Below are 27,369 nucleotides of genomic sequence, written 5' to 3'. Positions count from 1 at the left end.
CCGCTCCGTCATCTTCGGCCTGGGGACACTACAATTGGTGGCTGGACAGAGGCTGGAGGGGTGCGGTTTCACTGCTTGCGCAGTGTAGTGTCCCTCAGGCGGCTCCGGTTGATGAATGGAGAGGTGGGGGCATTCATTCTCAGTGGGCGGCTGGGTGTGTGGCAAGTGGGGACCCGGGGTTCATAGTCACCAGGGCCACAGCTACCACTCATGTTCAGGACGGAGACTTGATGGGGCAGAGGGGGGTGGTTCGCTGCCCACCCACCACACCACCGCAGCTACTGCTCTTGACTGGACGGAGGCTAGATGGGGTGGAGGGGGGCATTTCACACCCCACCCACCACACAGCCTTGCAGTGTCCCTCGAATGGCTGCCCTGTTCGTTCTCGGTGGGTGGCTGGTGATGCTGCAAGCGGTGACCCGGTTGTGACTGACCAGAGGCCATTGAGGATGAATGGGGCAGCGGGGTCAGTATTGTAGTGTGCCTCGGGTGGCTGCCTGTTGAATGGGGGTGGTGGTGGGCGATTCACTACCTGCCTTTGGCCGCACCCTGTTCATTCTCGGTGGGCAGACGCTGCAGGCAGCATACTGTATGCAACTGGAGGTGACTGTGTAGTGGGCGGGTGGTGAACCGCTCCCATTCATTCTCAATAGGAAGCCTGCTTGTACTATTAATTACATAGCTGTAAGTTGCCTCTCGTCAGTACACTAGACGTGCTGACGAGGGGTGCCTTCCTGCTGTGATAGCGTCTACAGTGCTGTGCAGAAGAGTTCATCTTAACCTTTTGACTTCACAATGTCTCTGAAACACAAATCTGATGCGAGTGCTAGTGATACAGCAAAGAAGAGAAAAACCATCACCATGGAAAATGAAGTAGAAATAATAAAAAGGTCAGAGAGAGGTGAAACTCCATCATTCATTGGCAGAGCACTTGGTTACAGTTGGTCAACAATAGCATTTATTAAAATAATGTACATACAAATTAAATTTAAGAACAAACCTACAGTTCCTATCTCGTACGTAACCCGGGGACTGCCTGTATGGTACATTTCAGGGAATAGCGGATCTTGGTTAATGAGGAGTAATAACAACAATAATAATAATACATTCTTCGAATGGCTTTGTACTGCAGGTTTTACAGGACAAATGGCAGTAATAAAGCCATTCCTTAAACGGCAAAATAAGGCCTTGAAATTCCACTTGTGGACTACTGCAGACTGGACAAAGTCTCCTCTTCACAATAAAAACTGAGGTGCCTATCACACAAGCTGGTGACTCTCAGAAACTGTCTTCTGATTGGGCTGTGACTATGAATCTGCCAGATCTCTGCCTATCAGAGTTTCTTCCAGTTTATAATTGCCTTTAGATTGTGTAGGACACCACACTCACTAGCATTTTTTTTTTGTAATTTCTCCAAATGAAAGGCCTACACTTCCAAAGATAATAATGCTCTATCTACCTCATTTCATTTCTTAACTGCCATTTTCTTGGCATTATCCATGGAATATTGTCCAAGGAGTACATTGTCCTAGGGTATAGTAACACAGTCTGTTCTAACTCTACTTTAAGACAGAGTGTTTTTAAGTAATGAACAGAGGTTGGGACACCTGTGTAAGTTGTTTGCTTCAACTTGCAAGGATTCATTTATTTTACTTGCTGCAGAACATCTGCAGGTTGTAACCTATTAGTTGTTCCCTGAAGAAGGCCCATTTATAATATTCTGATATTGCCTTTTTTGTCAGTTTTTGCTAACCTAAACTTTAAATTTAAACCGTGGCACCAGACAAGGATGCCCCTTGTCACCACTGCTGTTTGCAATCGCCATTGAACCACTGGTGATCCACTGTTGAAATTCTTATCAGATAAAGGGGATTATCAGAGAAGGACTGGAACAGAAAATTTCTCTATATGCAGATGATATGGTTTTATATATACAGTTAGCTCCATAAATATTTGGACAGAGACAACTTTTTTCTAATTTTGGTTCTGTACTTTACGACAATAAACTTTAAATGAAACAACTTAGATGCAGTTGAAGTGCAGACTTTCAGCTTTAATTCAGTGGGGTGAACAAAACGATTGCATAAAAATGTGAGGCAACTAAAGCATTTTTTAACACAATCCCTTCATTTCAGGGGCTCAAAAGTAATTGGACAAATTAAATAACTGGAAATAAAATGTTCATTTCTATACTTGGTTGAAAACCCTTTTGCTGGCAATGACAGCCTGAAGTCTTGAACTCATGGACATCACCAGATGCTGGGTTTCCTCCTTTTTAATGCTCTGCCAGGCCTTTACTGCAGCGGCTTTCAGTTGCTGTTTGTTTGTGGGCCTTTCTGTCTGAAGTTTAGTCTTCAACAAGTGAAATGCATGCTCAATTGGGTTAAGATCAGATGACTGACTTGGCATTTCAAGAATTTTCCACTTCTTTGCTTTATTAAACTCCTGGGTTGCTTTGGCTGTATGTTTTGGGTCATTGTCCATCTGTATCATGAAACGCCGCCCAATCAATTTGACTACATTTAGCTGGATTTGAGCAGACAGTATGTCTCTGAACACATCAGAATTCATTCGGCTGCTTCTGTCCTGTGTCACATCATCAATAAACACTAGTGTCCCAGTGCCACTGGCAGCCATGCATGCCCAAGACATCACACTGCCTCCACCGTGTTTTACAGATGATGGTGGTATGCTTTGGATAATGAGCTGTTCCACGCCTTCTCCATACTTTTTTCTTGCCATCATTCTGGTAGAGGTTGATCTTGGTTTCATCTGTCCAAAGAATGTTTTTTTCCAGAACTTTGCTGGCTTTTTTAGATGTTCTTTAGCAAAGTCCAATCTAGCCTTTCTATTCTTGAGGCTTATGAGTGGCTTGCACCTTGCAGTGCACCCTCTGTATTTACTTTCATGCAGTCTTCTCTTTATGGTAGACTTGGATATCGATACGCCTACCCCCTGGAGAGTGTTGTTCACTTGGTTGGCTGTTGTGAAGGGCTTTCTCTTCACCATGGAAATGATTCTGCGATCATCCACCACTGTTGTCTTCTGTGGATGTCCAGGTCTTTTTGCGTTGCTGAGTTCACCAGTGCTTGCTTTCTTTCTCAGGAAAAACCAAACTGTAGATTTTGCCACTCGTAATATTGTAGCAATTTCTCGGATGTTTTTTTTCTGTTTTTGCAGCTTAAGGATGGCTTCTTTCACCTGCATGGAGAGCTCCTTTGACCGCATGTTGTCTGTTCACAGCAAAATCTTTTACATGCAAGCACCACACCTCAAATCAACTCCAGGCCTTTTATCTCCTTAATTGATAATGACATAATGACGGATTTGCCCACACCTGCCCATGAAATAGCCTTTGAGTCAATTGTCCAATTACTTTTGAGCCCCTGAAATGAAGGGATTGTGTTAAAAAATGCTTTAGTTGCCTCACATTTTTATGCAATCGTTTTGTTCACTCCACCGAATTAAAGCTGAAAGTCTGCACTTCAACTGCATCTGAGTTGTTTCATTTAAAATTCATTGTGGTAATGTACAGAACCAAAATTAAAAAAAAGTTGTCTCTATCCAAATATTTATGGACCTAACTGTATCAGACCCAGAAAACACTGTGCCTGCACAGTGTTAACAGCACTTACAGAATTTCAAAAGATCTTTGGTCTCAGAATTAATTTGAATAAAAGTATACTCTTTCCAGTGAATTCACAAGCATATAATATTAGATTGGACACCATACCTTTTACCATAGCAGATCAGTTTAAATACCTAGGGATAAATATCACAAGTAAACATAAAGCTCTTTATCAACAAAATTTTGTCGTCTGTATGGAAAAAATTTAGCAAGACTTATATAAATGAGCAACCCTTCATCTCACTCTAGCCGAAAGAATTAACGTTGTTAAGATGAATATCCTTCCTAAGCTTATTTTTATATTTCAAAACATTCCAATATATGTATCAATAAATCATTTTCTAAGCAATTAGATTCAACCATAACCTCATTTATTTGGAACTCAAAACATTCACGTATCCGAAGAGCGACCCTACAAAGACCTCAGGCAGAAGGTGGCATGGCTTTACCTGATTTTCAGTTTTATTACTGGGCAGCAAACATACAAGCCATAAAAACCTGGACACAAATAAATGAACATACATAGGCTTGGTCCGCAATAGAAGTAAAATCCTGCAGTACTTCTTTATATTTCCTGCTCTGCGCTCCAATAAATGCAAGTTATCACAAATTTACTAATAACCCAATTGTGCTTCAGAACATGAAACCAATTTAGAAAGCAATTTAAGATGGAAAATCTTTTATCTGTGGCACCTCTGCAGGAGAACCACCTCTTTCAACTCTCACAAACATATCTAGTTTTTAATATCTGGAAAAGATTTCGGATTAAATTGCTTAGAGATCTTTATATAGACAATATCTTTGCATCCTTTGAACAATTACATTCCAAATTTAACCTTCCAGCTACACATTTCTTTCACTATCTTCAAATTAGGAACTTTGTTAAACAGAAACTGCCCGATTTTCCTCATCTCGTACCCTCCACCATGCTGGAAAAAATACTGCTCAGTTTCGAGGACTTAGACACCATTTCTGCAATATATAAAATTGTCCCTTCCTTTCAAAGATCCAAGAAGACAATGGGAAAAAAATATCTTAATTAATATGTCAGAAAAGGAGTGGAAGGTAGCAAAGCAGAGAATTCACTCGTGCTCCATATGCACAAAGCATAGAATTATTCAACTCAAAATTATATATCGAGCTCATCTGTCTCGCTTAAAACTATCCAAAATGTTTCCAGGGCAAGATCCAACCTGTGAACGCTGCAACCAAGCTCCTGCCTCACTGGGTCACATGTTTTGGGCCTGCACCAAGTTAACATCATTTTGGACCAAAATTTTTAAGTGCCTTTCAGACAGCCTTGGTGTCACAATCCCTCCTAACCCATTAACAGCTGTGTTTGGTGTTCTTCCAGATGGATTTGAAGTGGAGAAGGACAAGCAAACTGTGATTGCATTCACTACACTTTTGGCACGCAGACTGATTTTGTTAAATTGGAAGAATCCTAACTCTCCTCTGATAAGTCAGTGGGAAACCGATGTTTTATATTATTTGAAATTGGAAAAAATCAAATTCTCAATTAGAGGATCTGTACAGAATTTTTTCAAAACCTGGCAGGATCTAATCAATACTATTTTAGAATAAGAAGAAATAATTATTTCCGCATTTCTTTTCCTTCTCCATTTATCTTTTTTGCCCTATTAAACTCAATAATTTAGGCATGTTTACAAGCCTTAAGTATTACTCCTTTGGCCATACTCTCCTTCTCAGGGGTGGGGTTTGATTTGTTTTCAATCCTATTTTTTGTAAAAATTGATCTATTTGTACGGAATGATTACAATAAAATTAATTAAAAAAAAAAATTTAAACCTCTGGCAGTTTACCGCTCACCTTTTCACCATTTACGTCATTCATTGCATTTATGCTGATTAAATTTGAAGAAAAACTGGAAAAGCTGAAGTGTTCTAAAACTTTTGACTATTTGATTACATTAAGAAAATACTCTACATCCATCCATCCATCCAATCTCTGATCTTTAGAAGACAACCTATACAAAAATGGTGATTACTCAGTTAATTTTCTAATGTTTTCAGGCACACAACCCAAGGCAGACGATGAAAGGATTAAAAATTCCAATGTTAACAAGAAAATAGTATTCAATTTGACTTTTAATACTGTTTTATTAAAAAATATAACCTTTTAAGGAGCAGGGATGCAGTACATTAACAAAACAAGTCTTTAATCCAACTGTGGAAACATTGAGCTGGTTACTTATGTATTGAGGAGTTATTTGCATTTTAGTGGCATTCAGATAGTCAAATAAAGGTCTGTTTTGTCTTAGTAGAGTAATATTTTACTGTACTTTCCCCTTTTGTATTATTAATATGTAGCCTTTATCAGAATGCCTCAGATCTCATAGACTTACCACTGTTTATAAGGTATTGTACCATATAACTTCTCCCCACCTTCCCTTCTACATCTTATGGCAGAAGCGCTTGGTTGGCACCGACCCGACACAGACTGATGCCGGAGGCACATGTAGAAATAAACAAAAAGATTTTATTTTTCTTCCGCTGGGGTATCACGTCTTCCCCGTGTCCCTCAGCTACAGCACAGTCCCAAAACACACCAAACGAAAACACCAACACACTCTTCCTCCACTCCTCTCAGGCAGCTTTGTCCTCCTCCTCCTCCTGACTGTGGCACCTTGAGTAGTGGCTGCAGGCTTCTTTTATAGCCCACCTGGAAGTGCTCCAGGTGGTAATTGGCCTAATTATGCTGCACTTCCGGGTGTGGCTGCTTTACAACCCACATGGCCTCAGGAAGTCGTGCTGCTCCCCCTGGCAGTGGCCACGCAGCCCAACAGGGATGAGCTCCAGTGTAACACAATTGTGGCCCCGATGCAACCCATGGGGGCTGCTACCAAGTGTTCAGGGGGATGTAGTGTACATCCCATGGCTGCTCCCCAGGATCCAGTGTCAAAGGGGCGTCCCGGCCAGGCATGGGTCCTGGCCATCCACCACAATCTATAACCTCAGGCAATTAGGTGTAGTAAAAGACAAGCAGGAGTTAAGTTACAATTTAAATAATGTATTATGGATAATATTCATAAATAATAACAATATACAAAGTACTTTTGAATATTGGCAACCATAACACTTGATAAATGGTGATGTGTAATTTCAGGCGGCACACAGACTTGTTAGTTACTTAAAATATCTCTAGTTAAGGCATCATTTGAGGTCAGATTTCTTCAAAACAGCCCACATGCCTGTCTCAATATGGCTGCCGAGCTGTGCTCTTCATTGTGTTGTCCTTTTCAGTTCATCGTGTGTGAGATGGTCTTTCATCAGTTTGGTAAGAGAGAGAGAGAGAGGTAAAGCAAGCAAATTTATAGGTTTTCAGTCCAACCCTTACAGCCAATAGGGCATCATGGTACTTAAAGGCTTTTGATACAAGCCAATTTCAAACAGCTATACTTCAGACCAATGGGGGAATAGAACACCTTCACACCTGCCCCCAAAACCATATGTTCAATTAGAGTTTGCCAGCTAGGCAGTCTGGCTTTCCTGTGGGGGTGGATTGATAGAGTCCTGCAGAGAAACATTTGTCAGACTTGTCTGAGGCACTTCCCCCAACCTTGTCGTAAAATTCAAAAAGACTCATTCCTTAAGGGGAGGGAGTTCTTAACTATCTAACCATTGTTGATCTTATCAATGATAGGCATTAGTGTTTCAAGTTACCAATAAAGACATACAAAATATTTATCAACTTATATGCAAAATTTCACACCACAACAAGGTCCAAAGGCTAGATAGCTTGATGCATCCTGTCAAGATAATAACCATTAGGAATCATTATAATATGCACCTTTTTGTGACATGGAAAGAAAATAGAAGTGTTCAGGAATCAAACACATACAGTGAGAATGTTCAAACTCAATACAGACAGTGATGCCATTTATAATTATAATGTTAATGGACTTTTAATAGTTTTGAATTGTTTATGTTAATTGTTAAACCTGCTGTTTTATTCTGTGTTTAATGTAATTTGTGTCATGGTATATGTAAATACTGAATGGTTTGTAATTAACCGATAATAAATTATAGCTTTTACTCATGGAAGACAGCTATGCAAAAATAAAAATACGGGTAAAATTCCATTACAATGAACTCCCAGGGACCTAAAAAATATTTTGTTGTAACGAAAATTTTTTTGTAATGAGATTCTGTATTTGTTGCTATAGTGCTTTCTTTAACTTGCACTGAGGCGTTTGCAATCATTTCAATAGCTTCTTTCGAGTTAATTTTAATCTCCTCCTGCCTATAAGTTATGCTGACGAGAAATTTTCTCAGCATTTCCTTGCGATAATACACTTTCAGTGTGCGAATGATGCCCAAATCCAATGTAATTGAGTGGGAGGAATTCAACTCAAACATTATCTAAATGTGGAAGCATGTTTTGGGCAGCACAGTTATCAATCAGAAGCAGAATCATCCTTTCTTTTTTCATATTGTGAGGTTTCTGAACTCTTTTGAGACCCCCCCACTCCCCAACTAAGGGAACGACACGCTGAAGTGTGTCCTGAAGTGCGATTGCCGCGTCTGTGGATGCTTGTTTGTCTGTTGCCGGGCAGGGTAACAACAGGCTCATAGCGCTGCAGTGAAGCAACACAGAAGCAAATCTTAAAAGATCAGGGTCGTGCTATAAGTCCCTGTCATGCACCCCAAAACACGAGGCTGAGTCTCAGTACTTTAGCAAAACCAGCTTTATTCAGCTTGAAACAGGAACGGCACACTTATTTATTGTCGTGTGATCTGCTACTCTGCTATACACGGACACAGCAGATCAGTGATCAAGTTACCTGTTACCTGCATTTACAATGTTCCTTGCATATCACTCATCGGTATCTTTTCTGGTTGCTTTGGCGGAGAGACACAGCACAGCTTTGAGCCAGCTGTTGCCCCAGCAACAGATAAACAGTCCTCCATAGAAGCAGAGTTTGGACTTCGGGACTCTCTTCGGCATGTCGTCTAGTTGGGGGAGGTCCCAAGAGAGTTTACAAACCTGACATTTTCTTGAATGAGTGCCGCATTAATAGGAATGTTTCTTGAACGTGCATCACTGAACCACATAAAAACTGATTTTTCAACGTCTTCAAATGCAGCAGTTCACATACGTTTGCAACCCGAGATTTTTCTTCTTTTTTTTGCTCAGTCTTTCAAGAAAGTTGACAGCGTCAATAGCGATAGCGAAATTCCGAATTCACTGGCAACGTCTTTTTTCTTTTGCCACAATCGAGAGCTGCAAAAAATGTAAAGTTTTTTTTTCTAATATGAACTGTAATTGTTTTTTCGTGTCTGCCGTTTCTATAGGAGGGTGACAATGAGTTAAATTCCAATGGATGTTTTTCAGATGTTGATGAGCAATAAGCAAAAGGTATCACTGAAATCCACAGGAAACAAAAAAAGACAAAAAAAGATAAAAAAAACCACGAGGAAAGTTCGAAGAAAGAAAAAACAATGACAGTGTTTCTGTTTGGGGGATTGTTGTGCACAACTGAGCTGCAGCCACAGAACTAACTGCTCTGTGGCTGATTCATTCAGGCATTTCAAGGTTTTTTGGGCACTTGAATGTACTTTGTAGTAACAAGATTTCTATTGACTTGTGTCATATGGGGAAGCTATCAGGACCATAAAAACACTTCATTGTAATGAAACTTTCGTTGTAAAGATATTCGTTGTAATGGAATTTTACCTGTAAATACATTTACAGTGCATATTACTATCCAAAATATATAATGTAGCGAAACAATAGTTAATACTTTGCATGAACTCTCAAGGAGAATTTCTATACTAAGAAAAAACATAAAACCTCTGCACGCAGTAGCTTAAAAGGTTAAGTGTTACCAAAATCCATAATGACTGACAGAATTTTTAAAAAAATCAATTATGATGCCTTCTGAAAGTATTCAGACCCTTCACTCTTCTCATGTTTTGTTATGTTGAAGCTCTGTACTAATCAAACAACACTCAATACTCCAGAATAACAATGCAAAAACCCTTTTTGCAAATTTTTTAAAAATAGAAAATTGAAATATTGCATTGACACAAATATTGGGTGGGACGATGGCGCAGTGGTAGCGCTGCTGCCTCCCAGTAAGGAGACCTGGGTTCGCTTCCCGGGTTCACCCTGCATGGAGTTTGCATGTTCTCCCCGTGTCTGCGTGGGTTTCTTCCCACAGTCCAAAGACATGCAGGTTAGGTGCATTGGCAATCCTAAATTGTGCTGGGTGGGTGTGTGCCTTGCAGTGGGCTGGTACCCTGCCCAGGATTTGTTCCTGCCTTGCGCCCTGTGCTGGCCGGGATTGGCTCCAGCAGACCCCTGTGTTAGGATGTAGCGGGTTGGATGATGACTGACACAAATATTCAGTCCCTTTGCTGTGACTCATGTGCATCCACTCCTATTGATCATCGTTGAGATGTTTATACCCCTTGTTTAGAGTCCTCCTGTTATCAGTTTAATTGATTGGACATGATTCCAAAAGACTCACACCAGTCTATAGAAGATCTCACAGTTAACAGTGTGTTTCAGCAAAAACCAAGCCATGAGGCCATGAGGTCAAGGGACTTCCCTGCAGAGCTTAAAGACACGATTGTGTTGAGGCACAGGTCTGAGGGATGCTACAAAAAAAATTCCTGCAGCATTGTAGGTTCTCAAGAGTACACTGGCCTCCATAATTCTTAAACGGAATAAGTTGCAAACAATCACTCTTCTTAGAGCTGACTTCCCAGCCAAACTGAACAACTGGGGGAGAAGGACCATGGTAAAGGAAATGACACCAAAATTCCAACGGTCCAGAGAACCTCTCTGGAGGTGGGAGAAAGTTCCAGAAGGACAACCACCACTGCAACACACCCCTGCATGAAAAAAGTGCTCCAGACCTTAGAATGGGCCAAAGGTTTACCTTCCAACAGGACAATGACCCTAAGCACAATGTAAAAACAACATATGAGTGGCTTATAGTCAACTCTGTAGATGTTCATTGAGTGGCCCAGCCAGACCCCAGACCAATCAAAAATGTTTGGACTTCTGAATAGTTGTCTATTGGCGGTCTCCATACAAGCTGACAGAGTCTGTGAGGAGCTGCAGAGAAGAAAGGCAGAAAATCCACAAATCTAGGAGTGTGAAACTTGTCGTGTCATTCCGAAGAAGATTCCAGGCTGTGAACACAGACAACGATGCTTCAACTAAATACCGAGTAAAGGGAACACTTGTGTCAATGGGATATTTCAGTTTGTTTATTTTTTAAAAATATGCAAAAATGTCTAAAGTACTGTGCTTGTTTTGTCATTCTGGTTTACTGACTGTTTCTTAATGAGGGAAAAAATGAATTTAAATGATTTTAACATAAGTCTGCAACATACCAAAATGTGTAAAAAGTGATGGTGTTTAAATACTTTCTGAAGGCAGTGTGCATCTTCTGTATTTGTTATTTTTTATTACACTCAGTGATGAATGTATTCAATAATAAATGTAATACACAGCTAAGCTCATGCTTGCTACTGTATTTTTCACCAAATAATATCTTGAGATAAAAATCAAATTGTAGAAGACATGAAAATGCTACCTGTTCAACTGCATGTTACTGTTTCAGTCACAATTCAGTCTGAATCAATTATAAATTCCATAGCAGAGGGTCTGTATGCACCATCAAATTAATTTATCTTTTGTTCTTACTCTTTTAAAATATGAATAATTATATTTTTATTAATTGCATAAAGTGTCAGTAATTACATTCTAAATATGTATAATTCAGGCTGGTAATTTCAAGTTTCCTCTGTGTGTGAGTTTGCATGCACGTCGGTGTGCGCGTGTGTGCGTGTATGTGTGTGTGTGCGTGTATGTGCGTGTATGTGTGTGTGTGCCTGTGTGTGCGTGTGTTTGTGAATGTGAGATTGAGCCCTGTGATAGAACGCTCTCCAGAGTATCCTGAAATGCACTCTAGGCTGCTGTAATAGGCTGCATCCCCACAACCACCCAGTATTTGCTTAAGGGGGTTGAATAATAAACATAACAACAGTTCATCTAATTTGGGGTAATGAGAAGCTGAAGATTATTCCAGCAAAAGTTCTGAGAATCTTAATGTTACATTGGGCAAATAATAATTTGGATAACAGATCTGGAAGCTGGATTTAAGTATCACTCTTGCAATGGACTTTAATTCTGTTATACAGAAGTGAAAAGTTGTGTATTTTTTACAGTATGACATGCAAATTGTTCTGCGTGTTGTGATCAGGCTCGTTAGATCATTTTAAGTTGTGAGTAATAATTAGGGACGTCTGAAGTGTTAGAAAACAGCACTGCAGCCAGCACTGAGTTAAAACTAAAGTACTTGGATTCTTGGCTGATAAAGGATATTTCTGTTTAGAGGGCCATAAGTGATGTTTGATTTATTTTGACACAGTAAAATTAGAGTTCCTCTGCCAACAAACCTTTAATTTAAAAGGGAAGTGTGGAGCCACTGAGTCAATGGAATCATTAGTACATTTGTCAAGTGTCAGCTTCATGTTCAGGAATATACCAAGATAATATTAATGATAATAATAAAATAAGAAACCCTGTAAGCATCAACACCATTCAAAATGCAAAAAGTGACAGGCAGTGCAGCTCCTTTTAGTTTTATTATCAATATTACTCAGTCGTTTTATTTCTTTAGAGTTATCACAGCTCCTTCATGCCACACAGTTAAAAGTCTTTTTTTGAAGCGAAAGAATGCTGGTGGGTACCTAAAAATTTGTTATATAAATGTAACCAGTATCTTTTTTCACTTTTTTCATTTTTTTTTTCTCAGAGTAGGGGATATACTATATTACATAATGCCACATTATTGTATATGGTGTAGGGAAATGTGTAAGTTATCCAGTGGAAAAGCTTGGTTTGAGCCCACCCAGGGACTCCAAATGAATGTAAGAAATGGTGTATAGATATGAGAAAAACAACTGATTGATTTAATCAATCAATTAATAAATTAGTTTTTCCATTGGAAATTCCAGAAATTAATAATTTTTTTTTCCTTACCATTCTTTGTAAGAAGGGTCTTCTATAAGGAGACTGAAGCACATCCATTTTAAGAATGAGTATAATATACTGTATATATTCCCGTATAAGTTGGGTCTTGAAACCCGAAAAATCAATCATAAAATCAGACCCCGACTTATACGCCCGTTCAAAAATACGACACTTTTTTCACACCTTTTTGCCTCCTCCTATCTCGCACCAGTTTCTCAGATACATTGAATTTTGTTGCAGCAGCGTAGTTACCAATTTCTTTCACCGCTTCAACGGCTTTTAATTTAAAACCAGCTTCATCTTTTCTTCTTATCGAACGCTCCATCATAAATAAGGGATGTTCTTACCATAAAGGTGTATGAGGGTGTGAGATACAAAAAACACAAATCAGTACAAAATTCACTTCGGAATAGTTCGGGTGTTACCGTGTGGTCACGTAGGCACAATACATAGTAAAAAATGCAGTGTTCTCCGTGGTTACTGTCTAAGGTGGGTGTTAGCATATCATAATCCCTTGTACCAATAGCGTGAGTTTTCCGCATTTGACTTATACAACCGACATTATAAAATATCAGAAATTATACAGTAAAATCAGGCCCCGACTTATCCACGGGAGAACTTAAACGTGAGTATATATGGTAATTTTTTGATAAACATAAGGATTATATAAATATAATAACTGCATATAAATTGACTCAAAAGAAAGGACGCCAGACAGATGAGACAGATAAATATGTAAAACCAAAGAGGCTGGAAGTTTACTGGCTGTTTAGAGTTCTAATTTATCTTGGCACAAATTAACAATTTATGATACCACGTCTTTAAGGATGATGTCCTATATTGTGTGGAGTTGCATGTTATTTTTCTGGATTCAAGTGGAGAACTTTTCTTGCTTTGGAGTGCACTCTTGGTGTTTGTTACATGGTCCTTTGTCAATGGTGTGCTATGATGCATTCTCTAGCTTACTGTTAGGCTTTTTGCTGTACTCTCCGCAACTTCTTAGGGAAAGGTGTTACTCTTTCTGGGACAAGAGTATGTGCTGAAGTTCCCTTCCTGACATAATGCTGTTTTTCAGTCTTCTGGACTGGGCTTAGTCAGTTTGCACAAAGGCTGGCTTAGCAAAGTGGAACTTAGAGTTAGTTCAGTGTGTTCAGCTCCAAGGCCCTATGGAGAGTAGCTTCCAGGCCAAAGAAAGTTTGTGAGCTTTTAGCTCCACATAGAGTGTGTGGCTTCTCACCCCAAACAGAGTGGCTCACCAACTTTCTGCAAACAAAGAGGACAGCTTGTCAGCTTTCATCTCCTCCAAGAGAGCGGCTCATCAGCTTTAATGTCCCCAAAAGAGAATGAAGAAATGAATGTATCTAGGTTTGAAGAAAGGTGTAACCTCTGGTTACGAATCCAGTGTCTGCTTATAGGTATGTTACGTTGGCCATTACATCCAGACAGTGTTCGGTTTTCAGTTCCTTTTGGGTGCCTTCTTGTCTGAAATAGGTGTCAGCTCAACTCTGATTTAGACCTTCATTGTTATCAGAAGAAATAAAGGGCAGCTAGTAGTTTGATTCAAGTTGAAGTTCAACCATTCACTCAGTAATGCTGGTGTAGGGGTGCAGCTGAATTTCTGCAACCCTGTTAAATCTTAATGGGTCTTGTGTGGTACTAAAGCCTAGTAAAACAGGTAATGCCTATTTTGTCCTACAGTGCATAACTTTCCCTCAGCAAACTCTAAAACTATTCTCAACAGACTACCCTACATACAGTATGTTCACATTTATTTCTTAGCTCTGTTTCACTGTGTGTCTCTAAGCATGTTGCTTTAACTGGCCTGCTGTATATACAATGCTTTCTCTGTAGGGTGTGTTGCTCTGTTCATGCGTTCACGAATGACAAAATACTACCTGAAGTTTAGCAGATGTCAAAGTGCCCTTTTATGGCTGCGGTCCTGAACCCAATTCTGGTTTACAAAAATTAAAAGAATAAGTACTGTACATTAAAGTATGGAAAGGCTGGCTATTTTAAGACTCATGAATTTGTAAAGCCTTAACTAACAATTACTTGAAAATCCTCTGAACTGGAACTACATTTATTAATGCATAGTCTTGGTCGTACAGAATGCATTACTGGCTTAGTTAATATCTATCTTCAGTGATTAGTGATTTATGGTGCCTTTTCACAAATTCAGAAGCATTTGATTTGTAATACATAGAGTATTGCCTGTGATGTAACTGCTGCTGTATAAGGAAATGGCAGCTGAGGTAGAGTACAGGAGGATAGGACTTAATCCATCCATCCATTTTCCAACCCGCTGAATCCGAACACAGGGTCACGGGGGTCTGCTGGAGCCAATCCCAGCTAACACAGGGCACAAGGCAGGAAACAATCCTGTGCAGGGTGCCAACCCACCGCAGGACACACACAAACACACCCACACACCAAGCACACACTAGGGCCAATTTAGAATCGCCAATCCACCTAACCTGCATGTCTTTGGACTGTGGGAGAAAACCGGAGCGCCCGGAGGAAACCCACGCAGACACGGGGAGAACATGCAAACTCCACGCAGGGAGGACCCGGGAAGCGAACCCAGGTCCTCAGGTCTCCCAACTGCGAGGCAGCAGCGCTACCCACTGTGCCACCGTGCCGCCCGATAGGACTAAATTCAAAAAGAAATCATTTTGATACAGAATTATTTAACAAAAAAAACTAAACCCTGCGATGCAATAAAAATACAAAAGAAATAAAATTAATTAGCTTTAATTACAAAATATCTCAAACCATCAAGACCTATAAAATTCTCAGTAAAATGACATATAGTACCTTTACATCTTTTAAGCCGATGTGCTTTTTAAACTAACACCAGAAAAAAGAAATAGGCTGCTTGAACGTTTGCATTGAAAGCACAAACACAGTTGGAGGTACAGCACATACAGTAAATTCATAAGAAACATGGAAGATTTTTAAAAAGCTATTTTTTTCTATGTTTTAACATATCACACATTTCTTGGGTCTTCTTTGATATTCAGTGGATATCAGATTTATGTTTACCATTGTTGAAATACAATCTTTTGTTGATATAATTTCAAAGGTTTAATCAACACAAATAACTAATACAATCTTGTAACCAATGCTATTTAAATGAAAAATTGATCATTTTTAGGGAAAAAAAGTAATAAAAAAATGTTCTTTGTGCTATGAATTATGGCTTAATGACTTAAACATTATGGATTAAAATTTGTAAGCCACATTGAACAGTGTCATCAGCCTGAACTTTGGCAAATGTTTCACTTTGTTTGTGGTCCAGTCAACTTGTGCAATATTCTGCACAGAAAAGCAAGCATTGCATAAAACAAAACCAATAAAAAAACAGCCAATCCAAAAGTGTAAAACCAGCACCTAGAGACATAACTGGACACTGGGTTCTGCAAGGGTCTTCTCTACAAAGTCAGAAATGCTCTTAGATCTGCACAAGCTGCTTCTCTCTCCTCTGTCTTTAATCCTCCTCAACAACCAATCGGCTTCAAATGCTCTTAACCAACCACTGTACTCCAAACTTGGTTTCAGTGGTTCTGCTTTGGACTGGTTCAAGCCCTGCCTGTTTGCCTTGTCTAACTCCCCGTCTTCTCCACTGAAACTCTCCACAGGTGTCCCTCACGGATCAGTGTTGGGTCCTCTTCTCTTTACTCCCGACATTTGTTCCTTAGGCAGTGTTGTTTACTCTCATGGCAGAGGCCAGAGGCAATCCCACAAGGATTGGGCAAAAGGCTGAAATAGGCCTGGTACATCATAGGGACCACTCTCACTCACACACACACACATGCGCGCCATTTTTACAATTGCAGTGTGCCAAAAAAAAAAGAAATCACTTTTACAATTAATCAATTAATTCCTTCTGTACTTGAGCATGTATATCCACAGTAGTTTTCATGAAATGGGACTTGCAAAGCTGTTCAGTTATGATAAATGTTACACAATAACAGAAGTGAAAGGCAAACTTTATTACAGCATTAGACAATTAAGGATATGTTACCTGCCTTTGGTGTGGTGTAGCCACTGCGATATGGTGTCAAAAGCCTAAAAGAAGCAAGCAGCAGCCAGGAATCTCTCACCATGCTTTCTGTTCTCCTTTATTCTCATTTACCCAGAGATATATACAGTGATCCCTCGCTATATCGCGCTTCGCCTTTCGCGGCTTCACTCCATCGCGGATTTTATATGTAAGCATATTTAAATATATATCGCGGATTTTTCGCTGCTTCGCGGGTTTCTGCGGACAATGGGTCTTTTAATTTCTGGTACATGCTTCCTCAGTTCGTTTGCCCAGTTGATTTCATACAAGGGACGCTATTGGCAGATGGCTAAGAAGCTACCCAACTTACTTTTGTTTCTCTCTCTCTCTCTCTCTCTTGCGCTGACATAGGGGGGTGTGAGCAGGGGGGCTGTTCGCACACCTAGACGATAGGGACGTTGCTACCTTCTGTGTGCAGCTGCTTCCTGAAGGACATGCTGCACGGTGCTTCGCATACTTAAAAGCTCAAAGGGCACGTATTGATTTTTGTTTGAAAAACAAACTCTGTCTCTCTCTCTCTCTCTCTCTTTCTCTGCTCCTGACGGAGGGGGTGTGAGCTGCCGCCTTCAACAGCTTTGTGCCGCGGTGCTTCACATACTTAAAAGCAAACAGCCCTATTGATTTGTTTGCTTTCCTCTGTCTTTCTGACAGACTCTGCTCCTGACGCGCACTCCTTTGAAGAGGAAAATATGTTTGCATTCTTTTAATTGTGAGACGGAACTGTCATCTCTGTCTTGTCATGGAGCACAGTTTAAACTTTTGAAAAAGAGACAAATGTTTGTTTGCAGTGTTTGAATAACGTTCCTGTCTCTCTACAACCTCCTGTGTTTCTGCGCAAATCTGTGACCCAAGCATGACAATATAAAAATAACCATATAAACATATGGTTTCTACTTCGCGGATTTTCTTATTTCGCGGGTGGCTCTGGAACGCAACCCCCGCGATGGAGGAGGGATTACTGTAAATGCTTCAATCTCTGCATAGGTCAACATGGCAATCAGTTAAATGGTGCATGCCAATTTCCTCTGCAGAAAAATAGGGTAAACACATTTACTTTGGTTTAACAAAAGTATTGTTGTCAGCTATCAAGTAGTACCTGATTAGAAACCAATGTCCCCAGAACTAGTTAATTTTCAAAGGAAGCAGGCAGTTCTGTATCACCATATTGTATGTGGATGAGATACAAATCAAAGCAGTCTGATTATTCAAAGCAGGGGACTCTTTTGCAAGACAGGTAAATCTTTATGTCCTGTAGATAGCCATCAACAATAACCTGTAGCAGAATTTTCCAGGAAATTTGCCTTTTCTTTAAAACACCAATTTCTAGCCCATTTACAGATATTAGGTGAATATCCATCCATCCATCCATTTTCCAACCCGCTGAATCCAAACACAGGGCCACGGGGGTCTGCTGGAGCCAATCCCAGCCAACACAGGGCACAAGGCAGGGAACCAATCCCGGGCAGGGTGCCAACCCACCACAGGACACACACAAACACACCCACACACCAAGCACACACTAGGGCCAATTTAGAATCGCCAATCCACCTAACCAGCATGTCTTTGGACTGTGGGAGGAAACCGGAGCGCCCGGAGGAAACCCACGCAGACACGGGGAGAACATGCAAACTCCACGCAGGGAGGACCTGGGAAGCGAACCCGGGTCTCCTAACTGCGAGGCAACAGCGCTACCACTGCGCCACCGTGCCGCCTTAGGTGAATATGCTACTTCAAATGGTAAATTATGACCAGACCTTCCAACTATCAGACTGTGCCACTTGTATAGCATGCAAGCCCCTGCTCATTTGTTTATTGCCTGCTTAATCTCAATATTATCAAGAGGGATCACTGCTGAAAAAAGCCTCAAGTAAGCACATAACATTCCAAACAGTGAGTGAAGTGTAAACAAATAAATAAATAACTCTCTCTGTCTTTGCCTGGTTCAAATTTAATGCAAGTTGTTAATGAAGTTTTGGGTTCCCCATTGAAGTTTTATGCACGCTGTTGTAAATGTATTATAGTGATGTTTGTTTTGGATAAGTAATGTCTGCAACACTGAAAACCTTTATTAGATGGTTAGCCTATTAAAACTGTAATTTTTTGATATTCTCCAAAGCCTAAAATCACCCTAGTAAATTATAGTGAATTATTATAAACTGTAGATAATGGAGTTGTGAGGTTGGTTTATTGTAAAGTTAATAATGAGTAAATGTTCCTTGCTTCCATTTTATATTTTGATGGTTAATAAGATCACTTGATTTAAATGCTTCAACTTAAATCATCGAGAGGAATTAAATGCTGATGCAGTGGTTCTCTTATGTTTTGCGATTAAGCAAGCTAGTGTTTCATTACCTTGTATTAGGGATCTGTTTGTTGTCAGTAGTGGCTAAGGAAGATGAAAAAGAAGGAAATATACAACATACACCAGCTGGTATAACTGCTAGCAAGGTAAAACTGAAAAAGAAAATTAATTTGATGTTGATGTCGTACAGAATGTTTCTTTCTTTTAGGATAGATGACTTTGCAAATATGCTAGTTCTTTTCAATGGGAAATTTATAAATTTCAAAACTTTGTATGTCACGATCTGGTCAAGATATTTCAATGCAAATTAAATTATCTCCACAATTTTCCTTGAAGAATAAACATGCCACATTTCTACAAAATTGCTCCACTAGGGTCTGAGTTGCTTCATGTGGACAGTCAGACAGATATTGCTATTGCAATAGCCCCTTTGCGAGTTATATGCAAACACAAAAAAATGAAAATAATCAGGACCTAATTGCTCAATTGGTCTGCCCTGACTGCCACATGAGCTCGCTGTTCCACTTCTGACAAAATGCTGCTGGTTAACCTACTCCTAAGCACAGTACGTTTACTCCAAGTACTGACCTTTCTTTCTCCAACTATGAAATCCTCCAACAATGAAGCATAAAGAAGGAAGCAGTCCACCCAAAAAATGTAGAAATCAGAATGAAGCATTACCAATGCTGAAGTAAGAACCTCATTTTCTGTTTAAATGCTTGCTGGGGCAGTTGTTGAGCAGCATCATTAGGTGGCCCTGCCTCCCTGGGCTGCATATGAAGGAGACAAAGCAGATAACAAAAAATCTATATAGAAATGTATCAAGACACAGGGAGAAGAGTTGGCGAAGGTGGATGATGGCGAAGGTGGATGAGTTTAAATACTTGGGATCAACAGTACAGAGTAATGGGGATTGTGGAAGAGAGGTGTAGAAGAGAGTGCTATCAGGGTGGAATTGGTGGAGAAGAGTGTCAGGTGTAATTTGTGACAGACGGGTATCAGCAAGAGTGAAAGGGAAGGTCTATAGGATGGTAGTGAGACCAGCTATGTTATATGGGTTGGAGACGGTGGCACTGACCAGAAAGCAGGAGATACAGCTTGAAGTAGCAGAGTTAAAGATGCTAAGATTTGCACTGGGTGTGACGAGGATGGATAGAATTAGAAATGAGTACATTAGAGGGTCAGCTCAAGTTGGACAGTTGGGAGACAACATCAGATTGCTTTGGTTTGGACATGTGCAGCGGAGAGATTCTGAGTATATTGGGAGAAGGATGCTAAGGATAGAGCTACCAGGGAAGAGGAAAAGAGGAAGGCCTAAGTGAATGTTTATGGATGTGGTGAGAGAGGACATGCAGGTGATGGGTGTAACAGAGCAAGATGCAGCGGACAGAAAGATATGGAAGAAGATGATCCGCTGTGGCAACCACTAATGGGAGCAGCCGAAAGAAGAAGAAGAAGATATGGAACATGTTGACAGATGAAAAACAAACATGATGTTGTTTCATAATTACAGTTATTTAACAAAGACATACGTAACTTATATCAAATACCATTATATTATATGTTGTTTTAATTGTTTAAATATTTTTAAAAATGAAATTGATTAATAAACTATGGAAGGAACATGTACCAACATCAGAACCTTTACAAATTCCTTGATGACTAATACTCCATATCCTATTCTAAATAAAAACAAGTGATTTATCTTACTTTAATACAGCATGTACATAGGTTTAAAATATATGTCCGTGTAAATAGTACAAGTTTTTACTATTGTAACAGTAACTAGCTGTACTTTAAGTAATTCAGTTATGGCAGTTTGCCCACACTCATGCAATGTGAAAAAGAAAGTGAAGTAAAAAATAAATTCATAAATACAAATAAGTAGGAACCACAGTTAATGTAGTTCAAAATTTAAATGTTTCAGCATGGGATTTTTCAGTGAAGCCAAGAGAATAATAGATAGCTACTTTTTCATGCGCAGGATGAGCCTGTTTTGTGTCCCTACTGTGCACTGGAGACTGAAGAAAGAAGAGAAGGCTAGAGGGGTAGAGAAGAAGTGTGCACTGTTGCCTCAGTCCAGTATAATTTTACAGTTATATAATGCTCCAAAAATAATTGATGATTTAATAGTGCTCTAAATAAAGACAAACATAAGTAGTATAATAATGATTTACATGACTCTACACCCTCACCTTCTTTTGGCAGCTAATGCTACGTTAACAGAGCAGAAAGGTCACCTGCTTGTACTGTTGGAAAAAACTTAAAGAAAACAAGTATTAGATTTCACTTTAATGAAAGAAAGAAAGCTGAGTATCTCCGGGGTGTTGTTTTTTGATTGTTTTGATAATGCCTCACTGTGAAGTATATTTGTCTCAAATGATTAATTAAACTCTTCCTTCCACTCTTTCTGTTATTTATTTATTTATTTTTAAATCTTTCTGGCATATCAGTGTCACACTGGGTCAAAATGAACTCATTATTATAAGCAGATGTGACACACACATCAACTCAGATTCATCCATGGAGAGTGAATGGTATAACCAGAGCTAATGTAAATATACACTGAAGTGTGTATTAAATAATCAATTCATTTTGTTAGATTAATACCAGTTATTTACCACTTGGTCACAAGTGCATTTTGATGTTCTATCTCCATCATAAGAAAACAACACTTTAAGTAACATACAGATTTTTGCCCTATCACCAATACTCTACCTGTACAGTAAGAAAAACACAACACTGAACGTGAAAATAAATAGATGGATAGGCACTGTGTCTGTTTTAGACTAATGTATCTAGGCTGCGCATCCCATTGTGTATCCACAGTAAAATGAGATTTTTTTTATTATTATTAAAGCAACTGTTCATTTTTTTCAAAGTTTATTATTGCAGCAGTGTAGGTGAGGGGGTGGGTGTGGAATGGCAGGTTTTGCGCTGCCGTCTGCATATTTTTCTGACAGCACCTACTCCCTTGACAAATAAAATCATTCTTTCTTTGTCACTGTCTTTGTGCGGTAATGTATAAACTCCACCCCCCCAATATTTTCCATACATTTCATCAAGATGAAATGAGTCAGTTTTTCTTGTCTTGATTCAAAATTAAAAATTTCAGTACAAGATTAATCATAGGCTTTATTAAAAGTGAAAGGTAGGGATGGAATGTTGTATTGATAGCTTCAGTTCAGCATGATCTGACATAAGTCATAGCCAAGTGTGTCGCTCTCTGAGTGATGGGTTGGCAGAGGCTGTCTGTTAATCAGATTACTCTTGGCAGTTTGAAGCCCCGCAAAGGGAGAAGAAGTTCCGTTCCATGCAAGGGCATTCAGTAAGGGGGGCGCTGTCAGATTGCGACTTACTCTTGTCAGCCTCTGCCTCTGACTCCATAGCAGACGGAGGAGATTTGACAGTGCGCTTTAGAAAAAAAAAAAGGCCACAGTTTTTAAAGTCTTGTTTGGCAGAACTGGTTATCTACCGGTGACACACAAAATTTGTTCTACAAGAAGAATGGAGCTTAATGATTATGGGTGGGAGAGGGGCATTGTTATGTAGTTTGGGGATAATATTCATTAGAATTGCATATCTCTGTTTATTCTGCAAAAAATTAAAGTCATATCACATCTATTGAAAAGAGAAAGTCTTTGCAAAATGAGCAAATGGCAGTAGGAGGTAGGAAATAAGGATGATGCTCTATTATGAGCTGCCATCTCACATTTCCAGAATCCTGGCCCAGGGCTGCCTGCCTGGAGTATGCGTGTTCTTCCTGTATCCAAATGGAGTTTTTTCTCTGTTTTTCTTCTAACATCTCAAAGACGCACATGTTAGGTTAATTACCAACTTTACAATGTTCCTGTATAAATGGGCATACCTTCTGAAGACATGGAAACCCACTCAGAGTTCATTCACATGATGCCTAGAGTTGCTGGAAAAGGCACACTCTAGATAAGCATGATATGAAAATGGATGGATGGAAGGTGACAGTAATGTTTACAGGTCCTTACTCTTAATCTTAGATCATAGTTATAATAACATCCATCACCATGATGCTTGTAGTCAGAGGTGAACTTCAAACCCAGAACCTTGCTTCCATCGTTGCTTTCCAATTGATTTTGTCTCTTTCCAGGTTAATAGTCTTCACAACATCACAGCTGCCCGTCATTTCCTGGACATCATCCTGCCATCATGATCTCCTTCTCCCTTTCCTTTTCTTTAGCCTGCTCTCTTCCTTAATCTTGACTCCCTAAAATGGATAGTGCACACAGCAGATGAGCTCATTGGGACATCTCTGCCCTCCACTAAGATATCTTAGTAAAAAAATGCATCTACAAAGACTGTTCCCACCCCTCCTGTGGTCTCTTTGTTCCACTTCCATCTACCAGGAGGTACTGTAGCATCCAAACCAGTTCTGCTAGGTTCTGCAACAGTTTTTACGCCTTGATTGTCTGGACTCTGAACTCTGTGCTGTCTCCCGCCCTCAGATCTGCTCCTAGAAACTTATTTATATGTAGTTACACTTGTTACTACTGTTGCTTTTTTATTATTAGTTGTTGTTAGTTTGTATCTATCTATATTTATTTCAAATTAATGCTATCTATACACTTACCTTTTCTTTCTTTCTTTCTTTCTTTCTTTCTTTCTTTCTTTCTTTCTTTCTTTCTTTCTTTCTTTCTTTCTTTCTTTCTTTCTTTCTTTCTTTCTTTCTTTCTTTCTGTGGTAGATTGTTCTTCATCAGCTTTTTGTTTCTCCAGAACGGGACCTGCCAATTCTAACTCTGACATCAAAATTGTACTTTATATATGTAATTCAACATCTGTCTGTCTGTCTGGCTGTATGTCTGTCCGCTTTTTATGAGAGAACTACTTAATGGATTTAGATCTGTTTTTTTCCTATAATTTGCTTGAACATTCCAGATGATTTTGCAACTTATCTCATCTCACTAAGTATCATAGTTTGCTTGCGATACCGATTTATTTGAGAGAGTGGCTGCGGGCCAAAGGGAGGGAGGTGGGCCCTCCTCACTCACGTACCAGCCTCCATTTGAGCCGGTCTACTTCTCGCCACGTGTTGGAGTGAACCTTGCCTCCGTTTAGCTAGCAATACCTGTTTGTTCAACAGACTTTATCTAAAGATTGTTAAGGAAGTAGTGTTTGACACTTTTAAGAGAGAGATCACAGCTACATGTGTTTTAGAGGGTAGCTACTGATTGCCAGAGATATCACGGAGGGATGCTCTCCCGTCGGAGCTGAACATGATCAGATACAGTGCCAACATTTGACGTTGGAGCGTACCTACCATCCACTTAGCCATAATTACTTTTTTTTTTTAATTGATCTTTAAAGTTTGTCCTGTTTCACTACTATGTGGGCAGAGCCGCGGGGGACAGCTAGTACTGTGTGTATATATATATATATATATACACAGTATATACTGTATATATATATATATATATATATATATATATATATATATATATATATATATATATATATATATATACAGTATATATATATATTATAGAGAGAGAGAGAGAGAGAGAGAGAGAGAGAGAGAGTGGTGTTAGTTACTTATTCCTTATTCTTTACTGTAATTTTCCAGCATTAGATTTACTTGTTTGTGCCCTCAATTTATTACAACCATGCTTTTTGTCTTAGGAGTATTTATTTGGATAGAGACTTTCTTGCCCTTTTTGCAGTTTTTTAAGTACACAGTTGAAGTCTTTTTCTGATTTTGTACAGCTTATGTTCTGAATGATTTTAGATTCATATGCTGGAATTCCAACACATTTTCTAATACCCTAAACAGCTTTGTCTTTATAGGTGTTGAATAACAGTGAGGACAGAACGTATCTTTGGCACAAGCCTCTTTGTGTGGATATTGCATGTTTTCATTTGATATCCATCTCCATAAACCCTTGTTATAGATTATGGCTATGAGACTGACAACTTTTTTGCAGACACCCATTTTGAAGAGAGTTTCTATGAGGATGTCATGTTTGACTCAAATGCTTTGCAAAGTTGATGAAGAACAGATATTCTCCCTGTTGCTCGTTGATCCAATTTGCTAGTTGGGTTTGATGGATCAACTTATGTGCTTGTAGGCTACATTTGATGGAACTTTCATTGTATTTAGTATCTATGCTATTGTCTGTTTAAATGTATAAACCACAGTTTGTGGTTTTGGTTTTCTTTAGGATTGCTATGAGAATGGTATGTTGCCATTCTTCAGAAATGTAGTCACCTTGGTATACTGTATGCCTTTTAAGATTTAAGCAAACTGTCTCCTTTTGCATTGTGTCCCACACTTTCAACATATTCAATCAGTATTTCATCAATGTCTGTTGCTTTGTTGTTAACCAAGCCCAGTATTGCTTTCTTAACATCATAAGTGGAATGAGAATAAGTGTCTCACAATCTGAGGCTGTAGAAATAACACATTATATAATAATATTTAGAAATTATAGTCAAAAGAATAAAACATTAAAAATATCATGATATGATTATTAATTATTACATTTTTAAATAGTTGCTTTCATTTATTTAGTACCCATGGATTTTAGGGCCTCTGTGCAATAAATATAATTGGCATCATAAACAGAATTCTGCTAAGCATAAGGTTTTATCCAAAATGTATAAAATACTTAACAGAAATTAAATACATGTGCTATAAGGAATCATATACAGTAACATTTTCATGTTGTATTTACATCAGTGGATGTTAAGGTAAGCTCTTAGGGTTGTACCACAAATTTTAGTGGAGTTTAAATTCGATATTTTAGAAATTCCAGTCATATGCCTTAGCCATAAGGCCACATGGCATAGTTTGCTGGAATTTTTATCTTTCATTTCAAGTGATTCTTTAATCACAGAAGACACACATTATTAAACCAATAATTCCTTGTGATTTTGATATCATCTCAGGTAAAGTGATGCTCCACATAGATCAGCTATTGATCTTGGATATTCAAATAAAAAAATAGATTAAAATATTGGGATCTGTGTAGACTTACAGCAGGAATTTGCAGTAAACTTAACCTATTAGAAATAAAAATAGCTGAAATTTTAGTTGGCATTTCATTTAGTTGAAGTATCATTTCCCAAATCTATGGTGGTGTCCATTTGTACTTTGTTGATTCTGTATTGTTTCTTTGGCAAAAAGTTAATTAGTGTATATTTTCACCCAACTCCAGGGACCTGGATATCAAGCTACTGTCTTTATAAAACATGCCTTCTTGATGACCCACCATTGTGTGTATGTGAGTGACTTTGACCTGTAATTGGCACTCCATGCACAAATAAACTGAACAGTATCCAACACTCAGTGACGTTATAAGCTCTAATTAATAAAAAGTGGATTTATTGAATGGATGTAAAATATTGTAACCCTTTACCCCTTCATGTGGTGTGTCTACAATATCTTAATTGCCACTTAAGGAGCACCTTTGTTTTTTTTTTTTAAATGCTGTTAAAGAGTTTTTAAAGCTCAAAACAAAATTCTAATATACAGTAATTAATGAATTTACATTAAGATTTCCTGAAACTGATTTTTTTTCTTCAAAAGCCTTTCATGCATATTTCTGAACCACACTAGAAATGCATACTTGTAAAGTTCTTTTGTCCTGGATACTTCATTCAGGTTACCTTGACGTGTTTCTCCTCATTTTTTCTGTTGCTATAATTTATGTAGTTTCTGTTGTTAATAGCCACCATTACTGCATAACTATGAATATGTTGCTCAATTCACCATGCCATGTAATATTCAAAGCAACTTGTAGTGCAGTTCAGAATTAAGTATTGTATAAACTAAAAAAAATGATTGATTCAGCAATTAAGAGCCCACTTAGACTAAAACACAAAAGAAACTAAAGGGTTTACATAAGCTTTTATTGTGTCTCCAAAAAACTCACTTTTTTAGATGATTCGGCCACTAATTAAAAAGTACAAAATAGTCACCCTTCTCAAAGCAAATGTGCCACCATTTTGTTTGCTCGCAGACGTAAAAAGGCTTCTTGCCTGTGATGTGAAGATTTGTGTGTCAAAAAGCTCCAAACTGCTTTTTGTATGGGTGCTACATGCTGTTTGTGGGCGAGATGGATGCACATAAAGTTCCATTAATCTTATGCATCTCCTCTCTTCTTTATATCTAAACATGCCAGCAAATAGTGTGCCTACTGCAGTGCAGTTTTTAAATTGTGGAAACTGAAGCATGTGAGTGGTCTGAATTAGCTAGAAAATGGCACAAGTGACACAAGCATTGAAGATTTTTGAAGTCAAACTGTACACAGAGACATGTGAGTGAGAAACACTTAATTTCAACACAATAAATCTGTTCTGCTTTGCCAGGATGCTTCCCCAGGTTACTTACTTA

At 38.9% G+C, this 27,369-nt stretch overlaps 1 protein-coding gene across 11 annotated transcripts in view; it reads left to right on the top strand.

The window, feature by feature from the left end:
• The window catches only part of adgrb2 (adhesion G protein-coupled receptor B2), a 1,003,794-nt gene that overhangs the window by 580,050 nt on the left and 396,375 nt on the right, over positions 1 to 27,369 (top strand). The window lies entirely within an intron of this gene.

The sequence above is a fragment of the Erpetoichthys calabaricus genome, chromosome 14 (genome assembly GCF_900747795.2).
Source record: "Erpetoichthys calabaricus chromosome 14, fErpCal1.3, whole genome shotgun sequence".
Lineage (NCBI taxonomy): Eukaryota > Metazoa > Chordata > Cladistia > Polypteriformes > Polypteridae > Erpetoichthys > Erpetoichthys calabaricus.
The sequence above is the reverse complement of the archived record's forward strand: the minus strand, read 5'-3'. Positions and strand labels throughout refer to the sequence as shown.